Source organism: Plectropomus leopardus, chromosome 2, assembly GCF_026936395.1.
Source record: "Plectropomus leopardus strain MGB_pleo_1.0 chromosome 2, ASM2693639v1, whole genome shotgun sequence".
NCBI lineage: Eukaryota > Metazoa > Chordata > Actinopteri > Perciformes > Serranidae > Plectropomus > Plectropomus leopardus.
Window position 1 is genome coordinate 960,467 of NC_142177.1, and position 20,027 is coordinate 980,493.

Genomic DNA, 20,027 nt, shown 5'->3' on the forward strand with positions numbered 1-20,027 from the left:
CCTATATCGCCTATGCCAAGAGCCAGCCCTGAGTGGAGTGTAAGAAAAGTGTTGGGTTTTTTTTACGTGCCGATTTGTGTACATATGTTTGAATTCATCATTTTTAGCCATGTTTAGTGGTTGTTTAGAGGGGCTTCATGAATTTGTCCTAACATGGTACCTCCAATGGATAGGATAGCATAGGTGTGGTTTGAAATCAAATGTAGGATGCTTGATGTTTTAATGGACTCACTCATCATGCTGGGGCACAGTGATCGCATCAGCAGTCTGGACCCCTCCCAACAGCTCGTATTAAGGTCCCAAGGAGTGGTGATGGCCTGGGGTGAGGTGGTGGTCTGTGCAGTGATAAACAGATCAGAACAGGCTCTGATGACTGATAAGACCACTGCCAGGGGAGTAGGCTTTCAACTAGAGATGGAAGATGAGGTAAAATAATGGAGACTCACATTCAGAGTGTTCAGGGCTGGGACAGTTGATGCTCAAACTTGCTTATAGGCCTACGTTCTGTTAATTTAACTTCTCCAATTGTGATTACAATATGATTCCCTGATGAGTTGTATTTATATTTGTGTATGTGTGCATGTGTGTGTGTAGAGAGAGATAAATATACCATCATCTGATTATCACATAAATATTAAAACCGACAGCACCGCTGTCGTTATACTGCCGATTAGCTGCTGTTGCTAATAAACTGAGCTACTACGATTCGCCCAGTTGAAGTGGGATGTAGGGGATTTGTAGCTGGATCAGCTATCTCTCTCCTGGGGGGACTGGGAGTAAGGGGACAGAGTTTGAGGAAGACAATGAGGGAAATGTCAGATGAGGCAGTTAAACCCAGTCAGTGGATTTGGATTAGGAGGAACAGTAGTAGTTGTGGACCAGCAGGGGGATCCACTGAACAGACAACTCCTTGAGATCAGGTGGAGAGATCCAGCAATCAGTTCTCTCAGGAGAAAATCCAGGAAGTGTAAGAGTATTTAGGAGTGGGAGTGGCCTGTTTGAGTCTCTTTGTGTGAGACGATGCTGCTTTCTCAGTAAGTGTGTTTGTTGATCCTATTCATCCCTATTTTCCTTAGCTTGAGTCCTGTATATGAGTTGTAGTATATTTGCAATTTGCAATTGTGATGCATGTGGCAGTGGGAATACAGACATTTAGCAGGTTTACCCGTGTTCAAAAAACCTGTGTGTACCCGCTAATTACAATTATTTAACAGACCCCATAGTTGTCTTGTTGTTGTTGTAGTTGTTTTTTTGTTTTTTTTTTTTTAAATATCTGCCTCTACCAAATGGTTGAGATTGCCATTCATGGTCATGGTAAAACTGATACAAATCCTGTACTGTTGTAATGCTGTAATTTATATATTTATGATTATGCAATTTGAAACATTGCCAGTAATACCTTTGTCATTTACTGTAATTTTTTTTTCTTTCTGTTGCATGTCTGCCTGTCTGACTGAGGGATCCCTCCTCAGTCGCTCTTCTTCTTTCATCGTGACAGGGTTTTTTGGGGGGGAGCTTTTCCTTAGTTTATGTAAGGGTCAAAGTACAGAGGGATGTTGTATGCTGTAATGCCCTCTGAGGCAAATTGTGATTTGTGATAATGAGCTTTATAAATAAAATTGACTAATGAATATCAAACTGATACTAACTTCTTTAATCAAACATATAATGGACTAACATTAGTCATTTTAAGTAATGACAACAGTGAATATTCATCCTTCATAAAGTTCATACAAATATTAAATTCATTATCTTAGCATCACTATGATGGGTCATGGGAGTTCACCCATCCTTCATGTGCTTTGTGGACTTGGAAAAGACTTGTAACTGTGCCCCCCAGGGAGTCCTGTGGAGGGTCCTGAGGGAATATGGGGTACTGTGGTTATAGCTACAAGCCATATGGTCCTTGGATGACAAAACCGAGAGCTGTATCTGCATACTCAGTGTAAAGTAAAACATGTTCTCAGCTGGTGTTGGCCTCCGCCAGGGTTGTCCCTTGTCACCAATCCTGTTTGTGGCATTTATGGACAGGATCTCAAGCCGCAGCTGGGGGACGGAAGGGGTCTAGTTGGGAACCTTAGAGTTGCATTCCTGCTTTTTGCAGATTGGGTGGTTCTGTTGGCTTCATCCCACTGTGACCCCCAGCATGCACTAGAGCGGTTTGCAGCCGAATGTGAAGCAGTCGGGATGAGAGTTCTCTGCTGGAAAATGATGGATTGCTTCCTCTGGGTGGAGAGAGAGCTGCTGCACCAAGCGAAGGAGTTCTGGTATCTCAGGGTCTGGTTTTAGTTGTTTATTTTAGTTTTTTAGTAATTTAATTAATTAATTAACATGGTTTGCCTCAGAGGGCTTTACAGTGTATGACATCCCTCTGCCCTTAGACCCTCACATCACCCAAGGTGTCTGCAGTGATGTGGAAGATGCGCTGGACTGTTGTGGTGAAGAAGGCAAAGCTTTCGATTTTTTTTCGTCTATATTTCGATCCTCACCTATGGTCATGTGCTCTGGGTAGGGACTGAAAGATTGAGATCGCAGATACAAGCAGTTGAAATGAGTTCCCTCCACAGGGTGTCTGGGCTCAGCCTTAGAGATAGGGTGAGAAGCTCAGACATCAGAGGGAGCTCGGTGTAGTGCCGCTGCTCCTCCTTGTCAAAAGGGGCCAGCTGAGGTGGTTCAGGCATCTGATCAGGATGCCTCCAGGGTGCCACCCGTCCAACTGGTAGATGGCCGAGGGATTGACCAAGATCACGCAGGAGGGGTTATATAGCCTTGGGGTCCCAAAGGAGGAGCTGGAAAGTGTTGCTGGGGAGAGAGACATCTGCTTAGCCTGCTGCCCCGTGACCTGGCCCTGGATAAGTGGATGACAATGGATGGATGGCATCGCTACTTTTACCATAAAAAGGCCAATCTAACTGTTTGGTTGAGCGTGGCTTTATCATACTTATTAAATTATTTCATTTTTTCAGCATGTATATGATGTATAACATTAAATGTGTCATTTAGCAACAATTACTCATCAGAAGATTTCTTAATGTCTTTTTTAAGACAATAGATTAGCTTCACTACCTTCACCAGGGACCATTTGGTAGAGCTTTTTTTTTTTTTTTAATCACTTGACCCTTGGTAGATTTAGTTACATAAATCTGTTGAATAAGACCTCTGAAACTATAACTTTGATGAAAATCCCCCGCGCTGAGCCCTCATGTCTGCAGTATGGCTTCCTGTACGAGGTCATCTGAAAAGGCAGACTGTTTAAAGACACAGTGACATCTAGTGGATTAGTTTAACATAACAGACCTAAACTGAATGGTATAGATAGCTGATAAGCTCATTAAGGTTGAGTTAAATTCAACACATTTTTCATTGAGATATAGTGACTCAAAATGTGCTCTGCCAAAGCAGGACTAAAGGGTTAAATTAATTTTTTCCCCAGTTTGACTTGTAATTTAGATTATATCACTGTCTTATCCAAAACAGGTTCAGAAAAGTGAAATCATGTTGTACAGATGTACTTAGATAATTGTAGATAATTGCCTTATATTATTTGAGCAGCTGGACTGACTGTTATCTCCCAAGTCAAATGTTCTGGCAGTACACAAGCTGTCATCATAACCATCAGCGGTCACTCATGGACGAGTGTGACTGTCCTTTAGCTGGATCTTTGTGGGTCTTTGGGTGGGTGATCCTAGACCCTGTAGTTTGGGCCTTTTTTGTTGATGCTTTTTCTATCATAACAGTGGACGGTATTGCTGTACAGTGCAGCACCTTCACAGACAAGTACTCTCCAGGTCTGATGGTTAGAGGACATGTTCTCTGTGGTGCTGAGGTCAATAGGATATTTTTTGATGTTTTCCTCAATGTTGTCTTTAGTTTCTTTTTACCACCTGGGACACAGCCAGTTCTGTGAAGCTGGGAGTAGAGAATTCTTTTTGGCAGGTGAGAGTCTGGCATGTAGATCACAGGGCCAATTCATCAGTTGGCAGTGATGGTGGGTAGCTTGGTCTCTGTAATGCGACTGAAATTAAGGTGCCTATCCTCCCAGCTCAGGGGTCGGCAACCAGAGTCCGGAGGCTTAGCTCCATGTGGCTTTGGAAAAAAAAATATGAAAATGAATAACTGTTATTGTTTTTTGTTATTGTTTTAGAATTTATCATCATTGTAAAACTAAAATGACTCTTGAAGTCTGCTATTTTAAAAATATATAGCCAAATAAAAAAGTGTCAAATGTCAATGACTTTGATTAGTTGCAAGCCTGGTGTCTGATGCAGGTGTGTTTTCGAACCTCAGCAGCACTGGTTGGTCCTCCAGACTGAAAGTGTCTAAGGAGAACTGAGAATTCAGCTGTGTTTGTGGGCAGATTTATGTGCTCTCGCCAAAAATGCTGCTGCTGCCTTTCCGGTATGTTTGATCTGCAACAAGTAATTAACAAGAGGAGTTCTTGAAAGGCATTTCCAGAACCAGCACACTGCATTTGCTGAGAAGTATCTGATGGGGGATGAGAGAAACAGTGATTTCAGAACTGTAGCAGAAAGCAGAGTAGAGGAAATGTACTTTTAAAAAACTGATTTTTCCAAACTCAACTGTTGCAAGTTTTGTGGCAGCTCAGGAGATCATAAGGCGCAGAAAGCCGTTCAAGGACGGGGAATACATGAAAGAATCATTCTTCAGAATATTAGAGCATCTCTTCCCAGACTGAGATTCAGAAAATGAAAGTCCATCTCTGCGAAGAAGTATGACTCTTTTGATAGTAGAGGTTATAGGTGACTGTCCCAGCATATTTTCTGAATCTGACACACCTCTTCTGTGAGCCTCTAGATACTTTAGGTGTCTGCTGTATGTGATCCATGTTTGGGCCAGCTCCCCTCTCCCCCAGGTCTGGGTCCAGAGGGGGGCCCTGGTTTCCCAATACCGAGTGAGATACTTTTGCTCCAAATTTTCTGTGTCATCAGGGTTGTTGTCTGGCCCCTCTTCTGGGACCACTTTGTTTTGGGAAACCCTACCAGAGGCTATTTACTCTGGTCAACACAGCTGGAACATGCAAACCACTCAACCACGTTCAGTTGGTGATTTGTGGAGGATCTTTAGATAATATCATTAAAAAAAAAATGAAGAAGAACAAGCGTAGCCCAGCTTCCATATTTTGTTTTATTTTTTTTACTGTAAATGCTGAACTTTTGCCACAAAAGAACACACAGAAGACAGGACAGGGCACCTAAAGATGCAGGTCCCTCATTATCGGGGCGGCTGTGGCTCAGAGGTAGAGTGGGTCGTCCTCTAATCGGAAGGTCAGCGGTTCGATCCTTGGGCAAGATACTGCTCCTGATGCTGCGTCATCAGAGTGTGAGTGTGTGTGACCTTGGCACCTTGTATGGTAGCCTCGGCCACCAGTGTGTGAATGTGTGTGTGAATGGGTGAATGTGACATGTAGTGTAAAAGCGCTTTGAGTGGTCAATAAGACTAGAAAAGCACTATACAAGTATAATCCATTTACCATTATAAAACGCACATACAGACAATACACTACTTCCATCTACTGAGCAGTTCACACACAGGTCACCAATGTCCTGTTTGGCTAAAACTGAAATAATTATCATGCGAAAAAGTTGTGCATCCTGACTAACAACTTCACTAAGGTGCTTTTTAAATATAGGACCCTGTTGTAATTCTCTGGGTTAGTTAGTTGTATCATAATGCAATGTACAAATCCACTGATGTCTCAAATTTGGTTTGTCCTTGAATAACACTATTTAACTGTGGGAGGAAATAAAGTACAGTGAATCACCATGGTATTTATGTTGATATTCAATTTCTGGAATGTTCTTGATTCAGTCAGTGTGTTGCTGGCTAAAACTTTTCAGTGAATGCATGAAATTGCTTCCAGACTATACTCAGATGGTAATCGGTAATGAAAGTATAAATAGAATATTTTGGGAACATTTTTCTCATCCCCGGATGACTGGGAGACTAAAGGGTTTGGAAATATCTGTCTCTCTGAGAACATCTATGATATGTGCAGCATGTTGCAATTAACTTTTGGCACCAGCTCAACAGCAAAATCTTATTTCCTGCAGAATACAGGACTGTGGAGCACTGATCTGGAGTTAATGATACACAGGATACCTGGTCAAAGCATCAATACAGCCTTACTGATTTTTTTTGCCCACAGCGCAGAAACTTACTTCTGCACAAAGAAAAGATTGTTTCCTGTTGCCTGTTCCAAAGTCTGGAAGAGGAGTGACCTTCACACGGGCCTCAGTCTGACGGGGGATCTGAGGGATACAGCACAGTGATTTGCAGGAAGAGAGTAACCTCTGAAGTGAGAAGGGAAGAGGGTGGTTTCGCTCTCTGGAATCTCCATTAGCCCAGCACTGTAGGGGACTGAGTGGCCATGCCCCATAGCACTCTCATAGCGTCTCTTCATACTGGCTCAGCTAACTAAGGCCTTTAAAAAGCAAATGCAAAGCACATTGTCAGCAGACTGTTTTATAAGAATATGCGGTGAAATCGAGGCTTTTAAAGACTATGGTGAACCCTACCTAAACCTGATCCATGCTGGGTTGCATGTATGTGTGCCTCTGCACACATATTTCATCTCTTTGTGAGAAGGTCTGCACATGCCCCAGCATGAATGCCAAACCGTTATCTGGGCAGGTCAACCAAAGCCTAATGCCTTGATAACCTTTTATTGCTTTTAGGCTATTGTTTTGTACAGAATGACCGTAAACTTTCCAATTAGATTTATTCAAAACAGAGACTCATAAACCAAATCTGAAAATATCTAGCTGAATAAAACTTGCCAAAATGGGCAAACAATATTCATAATGCCTTGTCTGTGTTTGTTGGTCTTAGTTCCTGGCTGACCTGGGGGCTGCAACACGAAGCAAGTTCAACAGAGCCAGGCTCTCTGTGACTGAGCTGGCTCAACAAACCTTGCCGCCTCAGTCTGAGCTAACACGTACCATGAAGGTGGTTATCAGCTGTTTCTGTTAACTTCTGCTTTCTGCTTCAGGCTCTGAGCGCGTTCACAGAAAATGAGTCAAATGACGCATTCAGTGCCTTAAAAATGATCAATCTCACGCTGCCTTCTTGTTTCATTCAAGGCAAGAGCTGGTAAAAAATGACATATAGTGTATGCACAAGTTACTATATGTGATCTATTTAGGCTTTTTTAATCATTACATTATTTCTGATGTGACAGCTGCTCATTCTACAGCTCTGAAACTTTAAACTTGATGTAGCCAATTTTCTATGAAAATGTGTGCGTAGCAGTCCCAGATCCCACGCTACTGAGTGAGCCAAAATCACATTTCATCCACTTCAATCTCCTACAACAGACATTAGACAGAAGAAGACTTGGTAGAGGAACAGCTCCCGGTCCAAGTCAGGCCAGTCTCACCGTGATACCGACTCTTCTCCCTCTTGTCGTCCGGCACTTTCAGTTTCATTTCTCCCTTCCGGTCTGACTGGCTTGTTGGTGTATGCCATTGGTGGGGACACTCTCGTGGTCTGCTGCATTCGGTCGAAGCCCCACACAACTTTTCCCGATGCTGATAAATCATAGAGAAGTCATGCTTCAGCAGAAGGGGACATGGTGTTGAAAAACTGTTGTTAAGTGAGCCATAGTCGCATCTTATCCACTTTTCTCTCCTTCCAGCGGACATTAGACAGAAGAAGGCTTGGTAGACGAACAGCTCTTGGTCCAGGTTGGGCTAGTCTCACTGTGATACCGGCTCTACTCCCCCCTCTTCATCTGGTGCTTTTGGTTTTGTTCTTCCCATCTGGTCTGACTCGCTGTTTGACACAGGCCACCGGTGGAAATCCTCTCGTGGTCTGCTGCACTCAGTCCAAAGCCCAAACAACCTCTCCTGATGCTGACAAGTGCTACTCTATCATAGAAAAGTCATGCCTCAGCAGAGGGGGCCATGGTATCAAGAAAATAGAAAAATATAGCGAAAAAGTAGTGAGGATTTGCAGAGCTACCAGCTGCTGCATCTACATGTGCTGCCATCGCCGTAGCAAAAAAAAATGGGGAGAGAAGAGATGACATGCAGCAAAGGGCCGAGGAATGAGACCCGCGGCTGTTGTGGTGAGGACATAGACTCTGTACATGGGGCGTCCGCTCTACCAACTGAGCTACTGGGCGCTCCAGGCTGGTGAACTGTTCATGTGAAAGCAAAAACAGTGTGAATAAAAGAAAACATTATTCTTGCTCAGATTTTCTGCATCACTGATAAATCGTAAGTTCCTATGTAAAAAAAAAAAACCTTTGTAATGCATACAGCGATACTGCAAATGCTCCCTGCCTTTTGGGTGTGGATTGTAAATACACTACTGTTTTCATTTTAGTTATATGAATTATGTATATAGTATATATGTATATATGCAAATCTCTTAAGTTACTTCATGAACTCTCTTGTTCCTTATTTTCCTTCACGAACACTGTGATCAACATCAGCTGGTTTATTGAAGGTTCCCCAAAAACAGCCAAAAGAAAATTGGGGATGCAGCGAATTCTATGTATTCTATTCTGATCTTATTATCTTATTATTAAGGGTCTTTTTGTCTTCTATGTGTTTTGATGTGAAGCACATGGTGCATGTAATTTCTTTCTTGTAAAGTACGTTGGGTTGCATTTCTTGTATGAAAGATGCTATACAAATTAAGTTTATTTTTACTATTATAATTATTATTATTACTTTTATTATAAAACAAAAGTAGAAAGAACAGTGTGCTTTTGCTTGTCTGTTTTTCTTCCATCGTGTTATTATAACAGATATTCAAATGAGCCCTGCAAATGTCATAAATACTAATACTTTGTGTTGTTGGTCATACTTTAGTCAGTTTGAAATGTATCAGCAGGTAAAAGTCATTTGAAAATCTTCAGAGAAGTCATGTCACAGTTGTCGAAGTGTATCTTGTAAATCAGTGATCAGAAAAAATATCTCTGAAGTGACAGTAGGAGTGAGATCCTTGTAGGTTTAATCTGAGGGTTCAGGCGAAGATAAGATTAATAAACAGCTTTTTAGGTCATGGTTTTGCGAGCTCATCAGAAAGTGAGGAGATGACCCGGCAAGGCGACAAAAATGAGCATCAGGCACACAACAGTTTGTGTTGATCATCTGAGTAAATTTTTGTTGTTGGACATAATTCAGTCCATCTAAATGTTGATACATTTTAATATTATTTAGTCATACATATTTTCAATTTGAGAATTTATCAGCAGCCAGGCACAAGTCATCTGAAAATCTGCAGGAACTCTAACATTTTTAGTTGCAGTCCAGCGCAGTACAAGAAGAAAAAAATCTAAGCATATTTTTGGAAAATTGATGATCACAACAAAATAAAAGATAATTTTTGTTTGAAGTTAAAGTAGTCATCAGGTCTTGTGTTTAACCTCGCAGTTAAGGTCAATCACTTATCTGCACCGTAGTTGAAAAAACAAGCAGCCCATAAGGAGCTCCGTTGTAGTTAATGAGGTACCATTCAGGTCGCTGCCCTCAAAACAGTGATGACGACTCGCGCAGCTACAAACACTAACTTTAATGTTAGCAGAATAAACACAGCAATCAGTGTTATTACAGAAACAGAGTCAATAACAACAATAAGAAACACTTTATAATAAGGGTACAAATCATGTGCTTATGTAATGCTCAACTAATGCATGACTGATGATGAATTAATGCATGAATTATGCAGGATGTATCATGAATTCCTTTGGCTACCCATTAACAAATAATGAACTTATGACTTCATACATTAATTGAAATGTGACCAAATTAGGACAGTGTATTTGCTCAGTCTAAAAAAATAGCTCCATATGAGAATAGACTGAAGGGTATTTTTTTATTAGATTTAAAACATAGTGAGGGTTTTTGTTTATGTTTTATTGTATTTTGTTGTTAAAACCAGATTTTTGTAGAAAATAGAATCATCTGCCACATACCTGTTGACAAATTTGGACAGTCCACTGTCAAACATGTTGTTAGGTACAGAACTAACACTGTTTTGTGTTCTTTGAGGCATTCCCTGACCTCTATATCTCCAAGTGTGTTTGTGTGGCACTGCCTGACCTCTATATAGTCATCAGCCTCTGATCAGCTGTACCTGAGGGTTGTCTACAAGAGTTTGAGCCAAGCCCCTCCTTCTCTCTCTCTCAACTAGCAGCCAGGATCAGAGACAATGGCTTCAGCCACCATTCCCTTTGTTTAAGACATAGTTTATCGTTAATTTGTAAAATTAAATAGATTTTTGTGACTGATTTGACGCCTCTGACTCCTTTATGTTTTTTCCCCTGAGCCAGAGTTGTAACAATGTTTAAGCTCAACTTCTGTTGAGCTTAAACATTGTGCCACATTGTGCCACAGGTCCACCCAGTAAACTGATATCTGAGTGTAAAAGACACATGAAGTTTTCAACATTCATCATCAAAATTGCTATTTGGCAATTCATAGAGAGGCTCTTATTTGAACTGAATGAAGCTGACATGTCTGAATCAGCGTTCATCTCTGTATTATTTTACAAAAACAACTTTGAGGCATTTTATGTCTGAGCTGCAGAGCTGTGTGATCATGTCTAATGTAGTGTAATGTAAAACTTTCACCTGAATTTTTACTTTAAAAAAAAGGATGTTTCTTTATGTCAGTGATTGATTTGTTGAATGCAACTATTCACACCTATTCAGCTAATCAGCTTCTGATTTCATGAAATATGCATAGGCTGCCAACAGGAGCTCGGCAGGGAGCTCTGGTTTCCAGGGGATATTGCTTGATACGGAGGAAGCATCCAGATTGTGTGTTCCTTCAAATAGCCTCCCTGTGTCTTCAGCTGTCTTAAGCAAAAACTTGGCATCACCTCTGTGTTTGTAAATGCTGCTCTGACATCAGTGATTTGAACCTCTCTGTTAACAAGAAGATGGATTCATGTCATCAGTTGATGAATGGACATACGCAGAGTGAACAACCTCAGCCTCTGTTGTAATCTCCCTTTGTGTTAATGGAAGTCAACACTGAGCCAATGGACACAGTCAGGCAACACCTGGAATACAGTCAGCAGTCAAAGTTTTCCCTCAGAAGAACAACACTTTTGCAATGTGTGCAACAGGTCATTGTGCCACAAGTACTCAGATTTTTACCACAAAATAAGAAAGATTAGTAAAAGTTTATTGCTGTTGGATGAGCTCAGAATGTCAGATCCTGTTTGCTTTGAAAAATTCAATGAAATCTGTACTTTACAGATGATACACATGATCAGTGGTGGAAAGTCATAAAGTAATTATACTTTGCTACAATTCTTGTTTTTTTTTTGTCAAGTCTGAACTTCACTTGAGTTTTTATATTTCTGTTAACTTTTGCTTAAAATCCATTGTAGTGGATGGTGAGGACAATTCTTGATAAGAACATATTCAAATGCCTACCCAAAACTGAAACTTCTTTTGGAGATTCCTTAGATGAACCTCGGGGTCAGCCAGTGGACCTAACTGCCTTGTTGAACTTACGACTCTTGTAAGCAGAACTAAATCACGACAGATTTTATTGTCCGACCAACAGTTTGAGTTAACTTTCGACTCATTTGGGGCAAGGAGCTGTCACCTGAGTTCCTGCAAAGACTCAAGGAGACATCAGGAGATCTATACATCATAGAAACCTCCAATGTATGTCTTTGTTGCACAATCAACACGTGACATACCCGCACATCACCAGACTATAAGAAAGGACCACATTAACTGATTTTCTTATTCAAAGTAAAACGTACTTTGAAATGTTGTGTGGAGGTGTCATACCTACAGAACTGGAACTTTGCTTACCTGCCGACTTTGAGGCCAAACTCACAAACACAAGCTGTGCCTGTGTGTGTGTGTGTGTGTGTGTGTGTGTGTGTGTGTGTGTGTGTGTGTGTGTGTGTGACCTTTTGTAACCCCCTGCCAGCAGCGTGCTACACACTGAGTGAAAAGGCTCTTAGTACAGACTTACATTTTGATATGCATCTCCTTTATCTGTAGCTTAATTATCCTTCCTTTACACTGTTATGTACAGATGCTATATTGTTTTGTAATCATGTGAATTGTGATTTTCTAATTATAGGTTTTGTTGATAGACCTTTGGTCATATTAAGTACTTTAATTCTTTGTTATTTTTTGATGCTAGTACTTGTATACCTTTACTCAAATATGAATTTAACAACTTTTAATTATATTCGAGTGTTTTGACACCCTAGTATTACACTTACTTATTTTAACACATATTCATTATGTTTGTTAAACGTGGTTAATGCTGTTTTACTTAGTTAATGATCTGCCAAAGAATTATTTGGTTTTCTCATTAGTGTTTGGTATCGATCAGCTGAGGAGAGCGTCATGGTTTCAAATAATGGAGATTTGAAGGCCCGTAGTGAACTTTATCAACACTTTAGGAAGAAATTAGATCTAGAAAGTTAAACAGTAGAAGTGATAGAAGGGAGGAGTGTATTTTTTTTTTTAAACAGCCCATGCTACATGTTCTAAATGACAATTTCGAACCAGAGGACTTGCACGAGAGAATGAGACTGAGAATGAGAATGAGACGAAACATGATAAGCTGTCATCGTGATCTCATCTCAGCCACATGAGGTGTCAGAAGATGATCCAGCTGTTCATGGAGAGAGAGAGATGGAGGAATCAAACTCAAGCCGAGTTTGCAACATTCAAACCGACTGAGGACAGCCACCAGGTCTGACCTCTTCTCTGATCAGGCCTCTTCTTTATCTTTACCTAATTATTCTTGAACTCATTCATTTGTAGTCTTTTAGGAGTAGTTCTGCTGTGTAATGAGTAGTTTAATAAAACTGTAATTTATAAAGACGCTTGATCTTGTGATGTGTGCATGTATAATGGCGAGTTCCTGTACACCTGGAAAAACAACTCTGTAGCAAATTTCAAATTATGACATTAGATTAATTTCTAAGGTAAAATGGGTTTTTAAACTCTAATTTTTAATGTAAACTTATTGTTCCTGATAGCCGAAGTTGAGTCCGATTACTCTACTTCATCTTAATACCAAATAATGTTTCTGAGTCATAATTTTGCATTATGAGTTATAGTTATGTATTTTGGTATTGATTTATTAATTAATTAATCATTTTAAATAATTGCAAATTAATTAATAAACCCCCTATTTAAACTGCTACACCACTTTAAGCATTTCAGTTACTAACTACAAAATAGATAAGAAATTAGGAGCAGAGGAGGGGGTGGATGGTTGAATGAAAGAATAAGAGGGAACGAAAATCTGGATTTTATTCTTTTAATCTAAGTTACATTATAGACATTGTTTTTTCTCCAAACATTGATATTAAGCAGCATTTTGAAGGGGGTTTGTGTTCCGAAGAAAAAAAACTTCAAAACACTAAGAATTCTCACCACTTGCTTTTCATTAACAGTATTTACTTGTACTTTTACCTTCAACACTCAAGTAGTTTTAATATGATGAAATTACTTTTGATACTTAAGTTCAATAATTATCAAATACTTTACTACTTTTACTTAAGTTCTATTTTAATATGTGACTTTATCCTCTACCGAAGTCACTTTGTGGTATTTAACTCTGATATGGAGTAATATGGTTTAAGTACTTTATCCACCCCTTATATTACCTTTAACTGAAAGAAAAAAGCTGTGCCATTTTGGCTCATTTGTAAAATTAAAATTAAAAACATACATTAAAACTAAAACATACATTTAATGGAGACAGTTTTACATCAGCCTTTGAGATCATGTTTCTGTGAAAAATGACATCCATTTTGGAGTTGCAAAAGGGAGCTGCCTCGGTCCACTACTGTTCTCACTATACATGCTGCCACTTGGTGACATCATTAGAGAGCACAATGTTTGTTTTCATAGTTATGTAGATGACACACAGTTGTACATCTCTGCTTAACCAAATGATGCTTGCAGCTATAAACTCTATCAATACCTGCTTGCTGGCAATAAATAAGTGGATGAGCAATAACTTCTTAAAGTTCAACGAGGACAAAACTGAGATCCTACGAGTCAGCCCTAAAACAAAAACAGAATTGCTTTTGAATAATCTGAGGATGTTGACTACCTGGATTAAATCTGAGGTCACAAATCACGGCATTATCCTTTAATCATATTTGAGCTTTCAGTCCCACATTAACAAGGTGATGAAAATATCTTTCTTTCTCCTTAGAAACATAGCTAAAGTACAGCCATTTATAAATCAAAGACATGCACAAAAAACAGATTCATGCCAAACTCAAAAACAAAGCCAACTCGACTACTGTAAAGCTCTTTTTACTGGATTACTGAAAAATTCCACTGAGAGATTCAGTTGATCCAAAACTCTGCAGCTCGGCTAGTAACCAAAACCAAGGTGAAAGAAGAGAATGGGCAAGGACCAAGTTACATCATGAACTCTCTTGCTTCCTCCTTGCCTTCACGTCACTCACTAACCTAAGCAGGTCGGGCTGCATTTCTTGTATGAAAGATGCTATACAAATAAAGTTTATTATTGTTATTATTATTATTATTATTATTATTACTTTTATCATAAAGCAAAAGTAGGAAGAACAGTGTGATTTTGCTTGTCTGTTTTTCTTCCATCATGTCATTATAACAGATATTCAAATGAGCTCTGCAAATGTCAACCCAATCAGCAGTCTTATGTCGACAGTGCGCCATTGTTTCATGCAGCCTGGAGGCCAGTTGGAAAAGCTGTGATTGTGTAAAGGACACTGGAACTCTTCCTGTATGGACAGCAGATCCATAAGAACCAACCTGCAGTGCTAGAGACTGCCACAAAGAATCCTACAGGAACTACAAGCTCAGACTGAATATCTCTTCCTAAAGCTGCTTGTTGTTACTGTCAAGAGTCACATTATCAGACCAGTGATAATGTGACTCTTGTTGCATCTCTTTGCTCTAAGCAGCACATCATCAAGTCCCCAAAGAAGAATGTACTCATCATTCTGCGTATCTCTTTTCTCAGACTATTTGGGAAGGGATGGTATAAATTTTGGAGACTTGCAAAGAAACCGAATGAGCTAGATCGGTTCTGCTTGATGGCTCCCATCGGCCATTTGAGGTCTGTGAATGGCCTAATGATGTGTGCAACAAAAACATCATGTACACATATAAGGACTGTGAGTGGCAGTGGCCATTAGGCCTGACCATCTACAGACTTGATTGATTTGACAAAGATATGCTTTAATATAGCTTCTAGCACTGCTGCTTGACTGAAGCCACAAATAATTTTAAACTTCCTGCAGATTCTCAAATCATTTGCACCGGACTTGGTGCAATCACCAGAGGCAGGATACTGTGTAACTTAATTTGAATTGATCAGTGTTTGTCAAAACATGTCATTAAAAGTAACTGAGGGCCTTTGCTCACATCAAGATGTTCACACAACAGGCACACACAACAATTATTTCCATATAAACAGATGCAAGTCCAAACATACAAATTATATGAGTACTTTATTATTGAAATTATAATAATAGAATAATATGACTCATTCTGTGTGTGTGTGTGTTTGTGTGCGTGTCTCAACAAAAATACAATGCATTAATCAAATCAATGCATTAAAAAAGGTAAAAAGGCAGATGAAATATCTACATAACAAAAGGTAAAAACCTTGAACCTTTCTTGAGATCAAAAAAATACTTTTAACCACACACATTTGATCAGAGTCTTTCTGAACACTGTGACAAATCAATTGTGATGTGAAGATTGTTAAGGAAATTTGTTTCTGCACAATACAGTAGTCCATCCATCTACTTCTTTGCCCACACTAGGGGCATGTTGAAAACAAAGTACCACAGCCATGTCTGGAGGCTACATGTCCCCAAAGGCCATATCACAAGTGGGGCCAAAAGCCAAAATGACCCTCCTGAGAGAACATAGTTGGTTGACTGACAGTCTTCAAAGAATCCATGGTGTTGTACTGAGATGTGCAGACGTATAGCGATGGTAGTAAGGATAAAAAACACCTGCAGTAAAAATTCTCCTGTCTCACCTTGGCACTCCGGCCAAGTGAATATGTGTTTTAGAGTGTGTGTCGAAAAAAATGTACAATTCCAAAAGTTTGGGAAAAAGGGGGTTTAGATAAGCACTTTGAAGTGTTCTGACATTTTCAGCCAGGTCTCAGTCAAAGGGGCAGCAGGTGAAACAGAGAGAGCCTCGATATAGTTCTCCTGATACGCCTCCCTCAGCTCCTTTTGGAAGACCAGACCAGTTTAAAAGTGAAATACCAACATGTTATCATCCCAACTCGTCACATGGTGCTGGCTGTCCAAGACCTTCTGCATCTACGTTTGACATTTTAGGTATCATTCTGCAGTCGACAAATGGTGAAGTCAACAAATGCACAGGGTGGGATGACACAGAACAGACCTAATGATAACACATGACAACCAACACGGACCATCACGATGGTTGGGATTAGGCAACAAGTTACAGATGTTGAGGTTTAAGCAAAAGAGGCCCATGAGAAGGTGTGAAAAAAACATCCACATGGGAAGCAAACTCTGGACCCCTGCATAGTCAAAAGCGGTTGTTTGTGGGATCCATCCACCTCCTCACCCACCCAATCTATAAGTGCACTCATGCTCCTTATACTATGATGTTACTGGTAGTGTCACTAACTGACGCTGTCCTTCAGCATTTCATGTGTACGCCAGTTTCCATCAGGTGACGCCTCCCGTGTGTTGTATGGGAATGCACCAAGTGCCGCCCAGCCGTCCACCGGTGTATAATAACACTACCGGTTCTGTCTAAACGTGCGCTCATCTGATGCTGTCCTGCCACGTTCCAGGTGGATGTGGAAGGTTGTTTTTGGCATCACACTTGCACACGGAGAGCACTGACAGGTAATGCAAGTGATTTCACAATGCTTTTTTTTTGTTTTTTCTTCAGACAGTCCTAAGATGGCACAGAGCTGATGGCACAGAACTGAAGCATTCATGCCTGGATGCCATGTAAGCCTGGGGCTTCCCTCATCTGCATTGGCTCAGCTGCCAGCAAATCTCTCTCTCTGTACAGGGAGGAACACATGCTACCACACAGAGTCCACCACAGATAATACTCCAAGATGTTCATTGCACACCTTTGACTGGTTAATGGTATCAAGACATGTGTAGAAGGAATCCAGTGAGATGGTACAGTATGTGCTAGATTTGAGTTGATCCAGAACCAAAAAATCAGGAAGCTGTGGATAAACATTTGGATAAGTGAGGCCTCTGATCAGAAAGTACATTCTCTTAACATCCAAAGTATGGAGCAAAAGAGATATTAAAGTCATTCTCACATTGTATGGGCCCTAAAGGTGGTGCCCAGAACTCGCTGTGGAAATGAGGGAACCTGGTAGCATGTTTTCAGGGTGCATGGTATCTGATTGTGGCCCCTGGGAGTGGAGGTTGCAGGCAGTCTGCAAGATTTCGAAGGAAATAGTTAACTCTATCTGTCTCAGCAGCTAACCAGTGTCCTGCAACTTCTTGCACTTTGAGCAGCAGAGTGCTTACTTTCTTCAGTTTTTAGTTGAAAACAGAAACATACAAGAAGTCTGCCAAGGCATTTCCTTTTTTATAGTGCATCATCCCTACAGAAATGCCTTATTTTGGATGACATCTCTGTCAGTATGACGACCACAGAGACACAGACCATCTGCAACACTTCATTGAAAACTTTGTAGATCTTTAACCACTTCTCTGTCTCTGCAATAGGAGAAGTCATGATGCATCAGGGAAGAGTTGTGGCACAAAGGAAAGCTCAGACACACAGGATGTGCTACAGAATAACAAAAGTGCTTGACGCATTCATTTTCAGAACACACATGCTTTCCCGCTTGGCCAAGCGGAGTGCTGCTACGGCGGTCGCAGAGGCGAAAACCAGGGCGTGGGAGGAGTTCGGTGAGGCCATGGAGAATGAGTTCCAGATGGCTTCGAAGAGGTTCTGGACCACCATCTGGCGTATCAGGAGGGGGAAACAGTGCTCTGTCAACACTGTGTATGGTGGGGACAGGGCGCTGCTGACCTCGACTCGGGATGTTATGGATCGGTGGAAGGAATACTTTGAAGACCTCCACAATCCTACCAACACGTATTCTGGTGAGGAAGTAGGGCCTGGGGACTTGGGGGTGGGCTCTTCCATCTCTGGGGTTTAGGTTGCTGAGGTGGTCAAAAAATTCCTCGGTGGCAGGGCCCCGGGGGTGGATGAGGTCCGCCCGGAGTTCCTTAGGGCCCTGGATGCTCTGGGACTGTCGTGGTTGATTCTGCAACATTGCGTGGATATCGGGGGCAGTGCCTCTGGACTGGCAAACCAGGGTGGTGGTCCCTCTTTTTAAGAAGGGGAACCAGAGGGTGTGTTTCAACTACAGGGGGATCACACTCCTCAGCCTCCCTGGTAAGTTCTATTCGGGGGTACTAGAGAGGAAGGTCTGCCGGACAGTCGAACCTCAGATTCAGGAGGAGCAATGCGGTTTTTGCCCTGGTTGTGGAACTGTGGACCAGCTCTGGACCCTTGGCAGGGTCCTTGAGGGTGCATGGGAGTTTGCCCAACCAGTCCACATGTGCTTTGTGGACTTGGAGAAGGCATTCGACCGTGTCCCTCAGGGAGTCCTGTGGGGAGTTCTCCAGGAATATGGGGTTTCGGACCCCCTGATACAGGCCGTCCGTTCCCTGTTTGACCAGTGCCAGAGCTTGGTCCGCGTTGCGGGCAGTAAGTCATTTCCGGTGAGGGTTGGACTCTGCCAGGGCTGCCCTTTGTCACCGATTCTGTTCATAACTTTTATGGACAGAATTTCTAGGTGCAGCCAAGGTGTTGAGGGGGTCCGGTTTGGTGACCTCAGGATTGGGTCCCTGCTTTTTGCAGATGATGTGGTCCTATTGGCTTCATCAGGCCGTGACCTGATGCCTCTCTCTGATCAAGTTTTATGCCCTGGACTGGTTCTATGCTAGTTCCATGGAATTGACACTAATCTGCCTTATCTCAGTGGACATATTGTATGCACTTTATACATGTACAGGAGCATATCAGGCCGCACTGCTTTGGTGCATCATGTACCTTACATGCTCTCAACATACAAAGGGATATATCGATAATAGAATAAATGATTAAAAGTAAATATCATGAAAGCCTATTCAAATTGCCAGAGGACCTAAATTCACACAGTTACAGCTGTGTTTAAGATGGCACTGAAGATGTCACTGGCATACTTTCATTACAAAAAAAAAAAAAAATCCATTCTACTTGTTCAAAGCCTCTTTGTGCAACAATTGGGCAAAAGCAACATAGGGTCTTACAGGGTAGAGGTTCAACGTTTTTTGATTTCTTGACATTATGTGCTGCTTATCTGCACATACAACACCTGGTGCTAGACTGACCACAGCTATTGTGCACCTGCAATGATTGAAATAGCTATACAAGTTTTACAGTTACTCTCACTTTTATTTTATTGCAGTGCCCCACTGTAACCAAAGACACCAAGCCTAGTGGGAGGGAGAGAAGACCACATGAATCAGAGATGTTACAGAGTTCTCACTGCAGCCACACAGAGTCTTAAGTAATTTTTCAAAACAAAAACACTGAAAACAGACTTTAATGTTTACTGTCCCATTCACATTGCAAGTTTGACAGGATCCTCTCCACCCGATTCATATGCTGCTCTCAGGCAAAGGAAATAAAATGTTACTCTGTGACACAGTCTTCTGTTTCTGTGGCCCATTTAACCAGTGTTATTTAGCAACTGCTTTTACTGTGTAGATAAATAAGTTCCAAATAACAAAACCTTGGTAAATACTGTAATTCAACTGAAAATCTAATTTCTTGTCCAGTGAAATTCTATTTATGAGACAATTATGTTATGCTACATTATATTATTTTGTTATGTAACACTGTAACAAAAAAAAACAACTAAACCTTATTGTGGCTGCACTAAATGTATTTTTTACTCACAAAAAACATCAACAAAAATGGGTTTGGTGAGTTTGTGTTCTGGTGACCTGAAAAAATAATGTTCATCTGAAGGTCTTTAAAT